Consider the following 13154-nt stretch of genomic DNA (forward strand, 5'->3'; position numbering starts at 1 on the left):
TTGCTAAGCAAAGCTGCAGGACAGGGGTGGGGATGTAGGTATAGCATCGTTTAGCTGAGAGCACATATGGTGCCCGAAAGTGCATGTGTACGGGGATGAAAACATGCCCGAAACCCGGTAAGCGGACGCACGCGCCGCACACCATAGCTCAAACAGGAAGGTTAGGGAAAGAAAATAAGGAAATGCCGCAGTAGAGTAATTGGAGTACAACTGAGCAATTAACACCTATTAAATCACAATGGGCAATCAACGGCAGCTGACAAGTCTGCTCGCAGAAACCTGCAAATCAGGATAGGGGAGGTGTCGGATTGCAAAGAAAAGAGAACTGTCATAGCAGAGCAAAGCAAACCTGCAGTAGACCGGCCATAGAACACATTACGCAAGATAAGCCAGGTTTAACTCATTAACCCCGACTAACGTCCCATAGTGCATCTGTGGTTACATCCGAGCGTGCTATGAGACGTTTGTAATTTCATGACATTACTCCCGAGTGCCTTCCACAAATGCAACTTATTTCCCGGTCCCATTTCAGTCCTTTAATGTGAAAACTAAGTTGAGAAAGTAATTTAACTTTGTCAGTTGCCTTCTCAACTTAGCTTTCACATCGCAGTAAGCATATGTTTGTATTGAAATATTTTGAGTAAATACATTTAGAATGTACTGTGCTTTCCTCCGCTGACACCAAGCCTATTCTATCTGCTTTTCCTGAAGTAAGTGCTGGCAACCAATCAGAGTACGGAAATCCAAGCCAACACTTGTATAACACCTCCACCCCCAGTGCTATTTCTATTGTTTTTTTTATTAATAAATAGAGGGTTCCAGCAACAGAAATTCCCTTTTTTTTTGATTAACATTGCAAGACTTGTATTGTTGCTGGATCCCTCTATTTCCTGTTGCGCCAGATACCGGCTTTTCCCAGTGAAGTATTTCAGCCTACAGAATTGGGACTACGACCTAATTAGTTTGCTACGATTTTCTTTTCGTGCCGGACATTATTAGGTAAGTAGTGCTGCAAAATTTTATTATATGCTTATCTTGTGTTATGTTTCATAAATGTGCTCTGAAGTGCTGTGTGCGAGTGGTTCTTGTCTGCATAGTTGAAACTGGGGTTGTGGAGGGTTTCAGAGGAGTTTGCACGGTCATAGTCTTTGTTTTCTGAGGCTCAGAAATTCTGGACCTAGACGGCAAATTGCCCCTTTAATTCCCGATTTTTTTTATGTACAACTTTAAATTTATGGCTGTTCAGATCACTGATGTCAGCATGCATTGCCAGAGTACAGGGGCGTTCATGACATCAGCTTTGTGAAACAGTACTGACTGCCTGACTCCATGACGCAAGACTGGCGGGAGCTTTCAAAAAAAAGAAACTTTAGTTGTTAACAGCTGCCAAATGCCAACTTGTGGGCAGCTTGTGGGGATTGTGGAAGTCTTACTTTAACTGCCTGGGCACACAGTGTAAGACTGCTTTCTATCAACTTTCTGTGGTTAGCACTAACTGCTTATCATGGCGTGGCCCTGCAGAATTCTGGGTGCATCTGTTGGTGGAGGAAAAGAGATCGGTCAACTTGACTCCTAATCCTCGTGTCTCGACCAAGATGAAGGTAAGCAGAGTATGAAAGGATTAAGAAACCATGGTGTTGGTTAGCTTGTGTTTCAATGTGTATGTGGCTCAATGACCAGTAAGACCTCATTGAGAACAATGTACATATATACTTGTCACATATTCGCTTGTATTTTATTTTATTTACAAGTTTGAATATGTTGTGCTTAGCTATACATACGTCATTTGCTTTAATTTATTACTGTGAGGTATGGATTTTAAATGTGCTGTAACTTTAATGCATTTTAATGAGCTGACTTAATTAATTGAATAATCATTTGATTAATCTTTTTAGAGTTGGTAGGATTTATATATAAATGGATTGAATGTTTTTTAGAATACTGATCTGAAGAAGCGTATAGTTTTATACGCGAAAGCGCTTATCATCTGGTTTATGGAATAAAGTGTTCTTTGTTACAAGCGGATGTTTTTTGAGACTTTATCTAACCGTGTTAAGTCTACTCGTGTTACTTATTGATTTTTCTAATTTGATGTGAAAAGGGTGATGTTGCAGTATAGTCAACCCGAAAATCGCGGTAGCTAACCCGGTCCCTCACTAGACTTGACCAGGGCATTGACTGTTATCGATCATGGTGTACTTGCCAAGACCAGAATTCATTGAAACCGGATCAACACCACCAGTGCTGCATCTGCGATCACTGCTATGGTTCAAGTGAAAGGATTATTTTTTATTTGCTAGGGGTTCCAGCAGTTCCTTATATTTGCTGTAGGTGATTGTAAAATGTCACTACAGTTTCTATAAGCACAGTAAATGGGAAAACATGTAAGCCATTTAGTTAGGAAATTTTAATTATACATTATTTTTGTGTGTGTATTCTAGTGGAGTAAAGCCTGCATTTGTTATTTAGAGTGGGCGAACGTGAGCAGAGTAATTCTCAAGAATGTGTACATTTTCCATTGTAGTATATACATAGACATGGTATTTCATAGGCCTTTATGATTGCTTACTTCTTTGGCCACTAGCCCAGCACTAAAGAAGAATATAACAATATTTACATTAGAAAACTTTATATTTCTTAAAAGTACTAATATCAGCTATGGTTTACATAACTTGCTTATACAGTCATTTCTTTTTTTTTGTTACCCACTTTATTTTGCTCTGGGTTTTGGGATAACAGAAGCTGGAGCCTATCTCAGCTAACAGTGAAATGAGAAAATGTAATTAAAAATATCTGCTACTTCTTTTAATCTCTTTACTGACAAGCACATGAGTGTAAAAATTCACTTGGCAGAGTATGCTATATAGAGCCATATTGGGCTATGTAATGAATAAAACATATACTTGGTGTATGGATGGTGAAAAAAAGCTGCACTAGAAACGTTCATATGGTAGCAAAGTGTTTGCTAGTGTGTCGTATTAGGTTTTAGTCATGTTGACACAGCTTTCTTAGTGTTTTGGTCAAAAGCTGTGTACCATAAGATACAGTGCCATCACTGTGTGTGACTTTGGTACCACCTGGTGGTTGAACAGCCTGGCATCATTGGTAGGTGAGACGCTTAGCAATACTAGATTTTTTTTTTACTTTAAATTACCGGTTAATTGTTTCTGTGTGTTCTTTAGTAGATTACCTGCTGTGGTTTTAGTTTTGTATTGGTATCTGTTGCTGTTTCTATACAGGGGATGTCCAAGTTGCACTGAAGGTGTAATGGAATTACATTTTTCTTGTCGCAGCTCAAATTTTTCTGAAAAGCAACAAGATATATTAAAGATGGTGTGTGGGTCTGTATGGAAAATATTTCATAGAAGTATTAACTATGTAATTCATGCAGGGGTAAGCTTTAATGAGGGAGTGTGATACAGGCATGTGAACTGGAGAAAGAACATGCTGGAGGGACAGGTTCATAACCCAAAGACTGCCCATGCTATGGAATAGACTTCCCATACATGTCAAGCAGAGCACCTCACTGGCCGTCTTCAAGAGAAGTCTTGATGAGTGGATGGGAAATAGAAAATTCACCCAGGGATCACTCCAGTGCATCTACTTGACAGAGGCACTAGCAACTAAGGTTGGTTGGCACGATATTTTGACTGGGCCTTACATTGCTGTTTGTTGGGGAACACAGATTGGCTAGAAGTGGAACTAAAATCAGCTATTGTATAAGGTGGCCTTGAGAGCATTGAGTCTGGTTGTTTGACAGAGCCAGCCGGTTCGGTTGCACTGCTTTGCTTTAACAGCATTTTTGTTCTTTGTGGTTTGATGTGATGCTAAACAGTCATTTACCCATAAATCCTCTGCTATTTTGAAACAATTTTATTTGGCAATAATTACATAACGATTATACAAAGTTATAAAAATAACTAAAGTAATAATAAACTTAGTATATGATCTAATGGTGCAGCCACAGCTAACACTCAAGATACAGGAAACTTGAATAACAAGTAACCTCACAGCAAGAGGTTCTCCGGTTCGATTCTCGGCTGGGGTACCTTCTGTGTGGAGTTTGCATGTTCTCCCTGTGTTCGCGTGGGTTTCCTCCGGGTACTCTGGTTTCCTCCCACATTCCAAAGACATGCATCTGGAGCATTTCTCCCCGGGCCTCCGCTGGAAACAGGCTATGTGGAACCTAGTCGGACTTTCCCGGTCAACAAATGATAAATAGAAAAAATAAAATAAATGTCTCCCTATTGAGATATTGGCACTCATAATGTCAAGTGCTGACAAGCCACCAAAAAAGAATGAAAATAGTGTAGTAGTCACAGCCCCTCCATTTTGGCCTGCACTTACGAGAACTATATGCTAACCAAGGGCCCACCACTGACCCTTGTGGGACCCCACCGTTGGCAGGCCTGCTGGTAAACAGACTCACTCATTAGTTCCTTTTAGTACAACTTAGTCCGCATTGTGGTTCCATCATTAATTATATATATATATATATATATATATATATATATATATATATATATATACTATAAAGATTTATTTTTGTAAATAGCTTGTATCATGATATGAATATGATATATATGCGTTTCTCTTACCAAACTATATGAATGGCTATTAGCTGTATTTCTTATTACTTACAGGTTGAGATTTTGTCTAGGCTTATTGCATTTCTGATTATACTCCGTAGTTGTCTGAGTGAGATAAAGGTTATTACTTGCTGACTACTACCAGCATGGAGCTATTTTATATTTTGGTAATTTTTCTGGCCTTTGTCAGTAATTTGTGCAACTTAGGTGGGAGGAAGGGCTAAGTGTTATATTATTTTACTGAATTACTCAGGTCCTCTTCTTAACGATGATAATGAGTCTGTTTTACATAACAGCTGCACAAGGTATAATATAATGAATCCCTACTCAACAGGTTATGTGCAGCAATTATCACCTGTGTCTGAGCATGCATAACTTTGCAGTAATGAAAGGCAGGTCATTATCTCCTTAGCAATAAGTCAGTTACAATATAACACAGAGTCATTATCACTTTTCAGGTAAAACTATCAGGACCTGTCACTGTTATTCACATAAGTACAACTCGTTATCACATTGATGAATGCACAAGCCAGATTGGGTTTTTGTATGAGTTTAGATTCCTCACATAAATATTAGTTTACACAGCTAAAACATGTTGTACTGTTAGGAAGCAGTATCTTGTCCTAAGGTGTTTAGCATACAGTGATACCAATAAGTATACCTACCTGACCTGATTTACAGATCTTCATTCTAAAAAGATATATCTCTATATATCTGTCTATCTTTTCACGAGTAACATACAGATGCAAGTATCCATTTTATTAATGTAGTTCATATCTTTGTGAATTAATGTAACTGAACCACATGTGAAACAGTTGAATGTCTCAAACTATCACTACACACTGCATGTTGTGTTGCTTTGCAGCTGCCTCTGTGCAGGTGAGTAACATTATATTGTTTTATACCATTGTGTATTTTAGCTTTGCATTCACCCAACATCACCCAACATCACACCCCTCAGTGAAGATGCCATCTGCTAAGAAGTCAACCGACGTTTACTTGGGCGACGATACTGATTCTGACAGTAATACCAGTGGGTCCGAAATGAAATTGGTCCTTGATTCACAACGTAAGGCAAACCAGAGTGAGGATGACTATTATGATGCCGATCATATTCCACTGGCACGTCTGTGTTCACCTGTTCAGAATAGATGGCATTCACCTAACTGAGGAGGGCATTGCATTGTTCTTGACCAACCTCCACAATGGCGTGAGGAGAGCCATGCAAGATTGCTAACATGCAGCTTGTGAGAAGAATGGAAAACACCCATGACCAAGTCGGACCAGTATAGTAAGTAAAACACTATTATGAAATGTGTTGTGTAAAATTCATTTCTCTGAGCTTGGCAAACGACTCTTATGGAAATTATGATTTTTTTTCATCTTTTGGTAAATAACTTTGAAAGGGAGCATCTGAATGTGCCAAGTAATATCTCATTTTCAAGACAGTATTGCTGGTTCTAACATGGTAAAAGAATTGTGCCTATATGTTTGACACATGTGCAGATTTCAAAGTTTGTTTCGGACTTAGGTTATGGAAATTATGATTTTTTTTCATATTTTGCTAAATAACTCTGCAAGGGAGCATCTGAATGTGCTAAGTAATACATCATTTTGAAAAGATTATTTATAGTTCTAACACGGTAAAAGAATTGGGCCTGTATGTTGTACACATGTGCAGACATCGATGTTTGTTTCGGACTTAGGTTATGGAAATTATGATTTTTTTCATATTTTGGTAAATAACTTTGCAAGGGAGCATCTGAATGTGCTAAGTAATACCTCATTTTGAAGACAGTACTGATAGTTCTAACATGGTAAAAGAATGGTGCCTGTATGTTGTACTCATAGGCAGATATCAAAGTTTGTTTGGAATTAGGTTATGGAAATTATGATTTTTTTCATATTTTGGTAAATAACTTTGCAAGGGAGCATCTGAATGTGCTAAGTAATACCTCATTTTGAAGACAGTACTGATAGTTCTAACATGGTAAAAGAATGGTGCCTGTATGTTGTACTCATAGGCAGATATCAAAGTTTGTTTGGAATTAGGTTATGGAAATTATGATTTTTTTTTCATATTTTGGTAAATAACTTTGCAAGGGAGCATCTGAATGTGCTAAGTAATACCTCATTTTGAAGACAGTACTGGTAGTTCTAACATGGTAAAAGAATGGTGACTGTATGTTGTACTCATAGGCAGATATCAAAGTTTGTTTGGAATTAGGTTATGGAAATTATGATTTTTTTTCATATTTTGGTAAATAACTTTGCAAGGGAGCATATCAGTGTGCCAAGTAATACATAATTTTGAAGACAGTGTTACTCCTTACAACATGGTAAAACAACTATGTCTGTGCACTCTACACATGTACAGATATCACAGTTTGTTTAGTCTTGTACAATTATGAAAATTATACATTTATAATACTTTTCATTATTATGCCCATATCTTTGCAAGGGAGCATGGTGATCACACAAACGATGCATCATTTTGACATTCAGATGCACAACTTCTACACTGATATGTAGGCTCTGTCTGTTACAGGTGATGAGATATTATGCTTTGTTTATTTATCAATTATGAAAAATAATATATTAATCATATTTATGTGAATATCTCAAGAAAGGAACATCACACAGTAATGGTTAAGGTATCATTTTAAAGCTGACATTCATACTAACAAATTACATTCAAATTGTATGGGTCTGCATGGTACATTGACCAAGATATTATGCTTTGTGTTTCCAAAAAGGTAAAAAAATATGCACAATATCAGCATTCCTTGCCAAATATTCAATAATGACTTTGATATACACTATCAACATTTACACTGTTGGAAAGGTCAGTGTCTGCTGAACAACTTTCACATTTACATGTTTAGTCTAGCTCTTATAGTTAAAGAGTTATGAACATTTGTTTTCTGTATGGTTTTACAAATGGATTTTCTGAAAATGAGCTCAGGCTGTACTGTTGTTCCTATGGTGGAATTAAGCAGGCAGCTTTTCCTTTGCTGCTCCAGAGTGAATGAGTTAAGAAAGTACAAATGAAAGCAGGCTGCTGGATGCATGCCAGAAAATGGAAGGTGAAATGTTAAGAAATGTAAAAGGAAGGGCAAGAGGTAATCCACGGCAGCCAAATGTAATTCAACACCAAAGGCACCACAATAGTAGTACCTGTCGTAAAACACATAAGATACCCTGTAGTTATGATCGTACATACACACCCTATGACATCATCAGTGTTCACAGCACAATAGTGTAAAGTGTGAAAGCACCTCACACACACCTTTGTATTCCCAAACACTGCACCATCGGTGTAAACAGACGGGGAACTTTTACAATGTACATGTTTGGAGCTGCCATAGCTGTGATTCATCACCATGTGTTAGAGACTGAAGGTGTTGTGGAGGATGATGCTGACAACCACCACAGGCCCCAGCAGAGGAGAAGAGTGTTCAGACCAAGGGTAATCTACCAGGGGCTACATGATCTGGAGATAGTAGAGCATTACAGGGTGGACAGGGACATCTTACAGCAAATAGTTGAGCTGTGCTGGCCACACCTGAGATCCAGAAACAACAGAGGGGAACCCATCCCAGTGGACACAAAGGTATGTGTAAGCTTGCGAATACTAGCCACAGGTACCTTTCAAAGGCCAACTGGAGATATAATGGGGATCTCACAGGCATCAGCATCCAGGGTACTACACCACTTCCTGGATACCATGTTACCACATGCCAATGAGCATATATACTTCCCCCGAACTCAGGAGGAGTTGGCCAGCAATATGCATCTCTTCCACCATGTGGCACACTACCCTGAGGTACTGGGTGAGATAGACTGCACGCACATACATATCAAGTCACCACCCAGTGAGCATGGTAGGCGCTACATAAACCGCAAGGGATACCACTCCATCGGCTGCCAGGCCATGTGCAATGCCCAGGGCATCATCAAGGATGTGGGGGATGCTGGCTATGCACTGGAGCCATGGATGATGACTCCCATTAGAAATGCACACACACCCATGCAAGAACGCCATAATGAGGCACACATAAACCAGAATCATCAAAGAGCGTGTGTTTGGAATGCTGAAATCACGGTTCCGTTGCTTGGACATATCTGGTGGAGCCTTGCAGTACTCTCCAGGCACGTGTGCCCACATCTTCATAGTATGTGCCATGCTACATAATATGATCCTGCGGAAACAGCTGCAGCAGGGACATAATGGTGAAGGCCCTCACAGCCCACCGCAATTGCCAAGGCCATCACAGGCACAGAGGGATTCAGACCACGAACACCCTGTGCCAGCCCCAGTAGGCAGACAGAGGTGAGCCCAATATGCCTATGCCTTGGCAAAGATGGAACGTATAGCACATACTCTGACAGTGTAGGCCCCTATGGACTGACACACCTCTACACCTGCACACACAGTAAAATGGATGGCACACACACACGACCACCTGTAAATTTTAATGTATAGGTGGCCTACTGTGTGAATCCTACATAGGCAGCCCTCAACCATTGCACACACAACAGCTATTGGAACAAGGAATGTCAATACCTGAACAGTACACGCACCTATCAGCATATGTTGGTACTGTATGTATAGGTTCCTAGGTACATTGGTAGGTACACGCCTGATTGTCAGAGGCCATTCATCAATCGAGGCAAACAGTGTCTGCTGTCGCCACCACATCGAGTAACCAACTGTCCCTCAGTGGAGCAGAGCCAATTGCGGGACCCATGTGTGTAATCACTGTTCCCCACACACTCTGCATGGATTCCCTGGTGTGTTAATGAGAGGCTCCATATAATGTAATCATGGATGTAGTGGCAAAGCATGGGGTGTACCCCTGACAGGTATCTGTCACCTCAGCATGCTCCACCTATGGTTGACTGAAGGTGTAGCACATTATAGTGTGTGGCTCACTGTGACATACATTCCCAATGCTGGAGCACATCCATTAAACATCACTTGGACATGCCATTAAAGGTCTCATCCATATGTAAACTAACTGAGCTGCCCATTTGATTGCAGTATGGAGTAACAGCCATAGTACAGTCCACATACAAAACGCCACAACACATGTACAAATCCCAGATGCCCAAGTGGTAAATGCACTGACTGTCGTACATGTTCCCGGTTCCACGTTCTGCAAGGGATGTTACGTAATCCTGAAAGCACGAATAATGGATGTTGGATGCAGGTCATCAGATCAGGTTTGGTACATGTTAGCAGGAATATGCATTGCCCAGTGCTGGTAAGTGTCGTTTAAACATGACTATACGGATATGCACGAAACAGGGCTAAGCTTCTGTGAATATCGCGCAGATCATGGTCAATGATGTCCAGAACAGGTGAAACTAGCATTATTCACCCTTGTACTAATAGTGCCTGCTCTGAAGGGTAAAACGACCACTGCCAGGAGTAGAACACGCAATCATGTACATAATCACCTAACACTAAGCTACCCAAGATGTACCAACGGCAGGTGTGTAATGTGACAGGTTCAAACACAAACGTGCGAAGTCCAGGAAACAGTATACACCGACATGTACACAATGAAAGGTGTATTCTCCCTCTCACTCTCTCTCTCATATATATATATATATATATATATATATATATATATAATAGAGATAGAAAGGGTGATAGAGATATATGTTGATATATACGGATTCACCTATATCTGCAAATATATAGATAGGTCAACGACATGTACACAACCATGGAGGTAGAAATAAATAGGATACTGCCAACTATGGATTGTGTCACATACCGACACGCGTAATCACGAGGCTTAAAGACCGAAAGAACACAGTACCGGAACACTGGAACCGAGTGTAATATTATCACGATATTAAGGGACATTTAGTTATCGCTGCCGGTGTTGCAGTCCACGTAGGTACTGTGTTCAACTGTGTTTGTGATTGCTGTAGTCTGTGTATGTGTGTGTTGAGGGTGCCATGTGCGTTTCCGTGGGACTGTAATGTGTGTGTGTGTGTTTGCATTGTGTGTCTGTTAGTGCTAACTTGGAGGTAGATCATTACGGTAGGTGTGGTTATAGCTGGCCGTAGGCATACGGTTACCACCTGTCCCACTTTAAGAGGGACAGCCCCTCCCTGAGCAGTTGTGTCCTGACAAAAAATATTAAAAAGGGCAAATGTCCAAGATTGTAGGACATAATTATGTCCCATATATTATGTAATAGTTCAATTAAATAGTTATGCCTGTATCTACAAAACGTAAATGTTACATGAAACATGATAAGTAGCTAAAGTGCTACAAGAATAAGTATGTATTCAGGATAAAATTATGTTCTATCCTGTGTACTGACCGTGGGTATGTGTCGGCCTGTAAACACTGATGTGTGTCCTGCAAATGTCCCACTATGGCCATTTGAAAAGGTGGCAACCCATGCCAAAGAGGTTCAGTCACCAACACAACTGCAGTGAGTGCAAATATCTGTGACAGAAATACATGAGACAGCTGTCATTTAGTAACATTCCTTTACATATTGCTGTATTTCTGGAGGTATGGAAGTATCAACCTCACCTGCATACTATATAGAAACCAATTAACAATGGCTCAATGTATAAGCCTGTAACAACCATAGTTCAGTCTACTAACTGATAGGTCTTCAAGTTAGGGAAGGAGCCCACACACATATATGGAATATGTAGAAATGCAGTCCCCACAAACCTGTATATGCTATGTACACCCACCTACATCTCCCCCACACCCAAAACAATTGCAATACAGACTGTAATAACATCACAAACATCCACTCACTCAATTACATCTGCAGAAGCGTTAACATACCTTGTGAGAGACACATTTGTAAAGGCGCCATGTAAAATTGTAGCTATTGTATAATGGAACAGACGGCGATGTTACAGGTTTTGTTTGCAATAGTCCCTTATCAGACGGTTGAGATGACAGCTACACTCACATGTAGAACCACATACTCTAGCCGTCACACACAAACCATGGGGGACATGAATTCAAAATATCCGTGTCTCTACAAATAGCAGTTGCAATTCCTCACAACAAAACACATGCAGGCTGTCTCCCCAAAGGTAGGGGCAAAAGGGCAACGCCCAAGTGGAGAATTAAATTATACCCCACTGTTGCCGTGTAATTGGCGAATGGAGTAGCTGCACAGCTGATGTGCATGTAATAATTTACACAGGAACACCAATTGGCAGCAGGAAACCACATGTTACAGGTATCGACGTATATAAGGATGACTTGCCATACATTCAAACCGTATGCTCATACCATAGAACCGTTTAAACAGTAAAGGTGTAAGAGAGATATTTATGAAAATTCGGAACGCTAACAAGATATGTAGAACACTCAGTATGTTAGTGTATGTAGAGCCTGTTTTGTCCTAATTAAAAGTGTATGCAATGCATAAAGTGGGAAAAGGTGTTATATAGTGATGTCTTGTTGAGCATAGTAAAGCTTGTAGGCCACAAGGTAAACATCACATACACCACAAGGGATGTTATATGAGGGCTTTAAACAGAACAATTCCACAAAACCCACCGTCAGTGGCAGGGTATGTCCAACAAGTACGTGCCATAGCAGGGGATAGTATATGTTGATATACTGTCACAGTAGCCATGTTTATGGGCCTATAACGACAATAACATGCCTAAGGTGGTCCTGCTGTGCAAGTATGCTTTGCATTATGGGATAATGTGTAAAATATGTGTAATGTACAGTATCGTAGGTAGATATGTCAGATATTCTACACAGCATAACTGTTATATCATGCAAACAAAAGGTATAGTCTATTGGCATGTACAATACACAACAACAGGATACATATGGCTTGTAGTCATGGGACACTGTAACAGCATGATAGCTAATCGAAATGGAAGAGCTACTCAATTAACCATGCACAAAATACATGTAATAGCTTCACAGGTTCACAGTGAGGTACTATGCTGTCTGGCAAGTCTATGTGTAAGCCCAACTACAGTGTTTACACCGGCAGCACCTCTCTAGGGTAGTGTCCTGTTTGTGAACAGCAGAGCCATGTGTTACCTGCACCTCTGTACAGTACAGCGACTGCAGTGATCCCTGGTGTATCTGTGTGACCGCCTACAGAGTCACCTATGACCGGTGTGTTGGGTATGTTATAGCACCCTATTGGCTGTAGTTGATGGGCACACATGAGTCTGTGGGCTATAAGTAATTGTTGTTGTGTTTGGTGATGGGGGCTGCCTCTGGTGCCTACACAGAGTATGGAGAGGTTCTGCAAATGTCGTACTTATACTATGTGTGGCCTGTGGTGGTGGAGATCTAGTGTGACTATGTGATGAGTGGGGTGTGTTGCAAATGTTAAACGTCCCCACATGAATGTCAGGTTCAGTCTGGGTTGGTGAGAACATTACACCCAGCATGGCTACATATGTGCATCTCCCGCAGGCTGTAGTGTCGTATATTGGGAGGTGAGCATTGACTGTGTACATGAGACAATTGCTCTATTGCCACACATTTGCCATATTCATCATATAGACAGCAGTAGCACTGGTAAGTGACACTTG

The sequence above is a fragment of the Protopterus annectens genome, chromosome 11.part0, assembly GCF_019279795.1.
Source record: "Protopterus annectens isolate FY-2018-M chromosome 11.part0, PAN1.0, whole genome shotgun sequence".
NCBI lineage: Eukaryota > Metazoa > Chordata > Ceratodontiformes > Protopteridae > Protopterus > Protopterus annectens.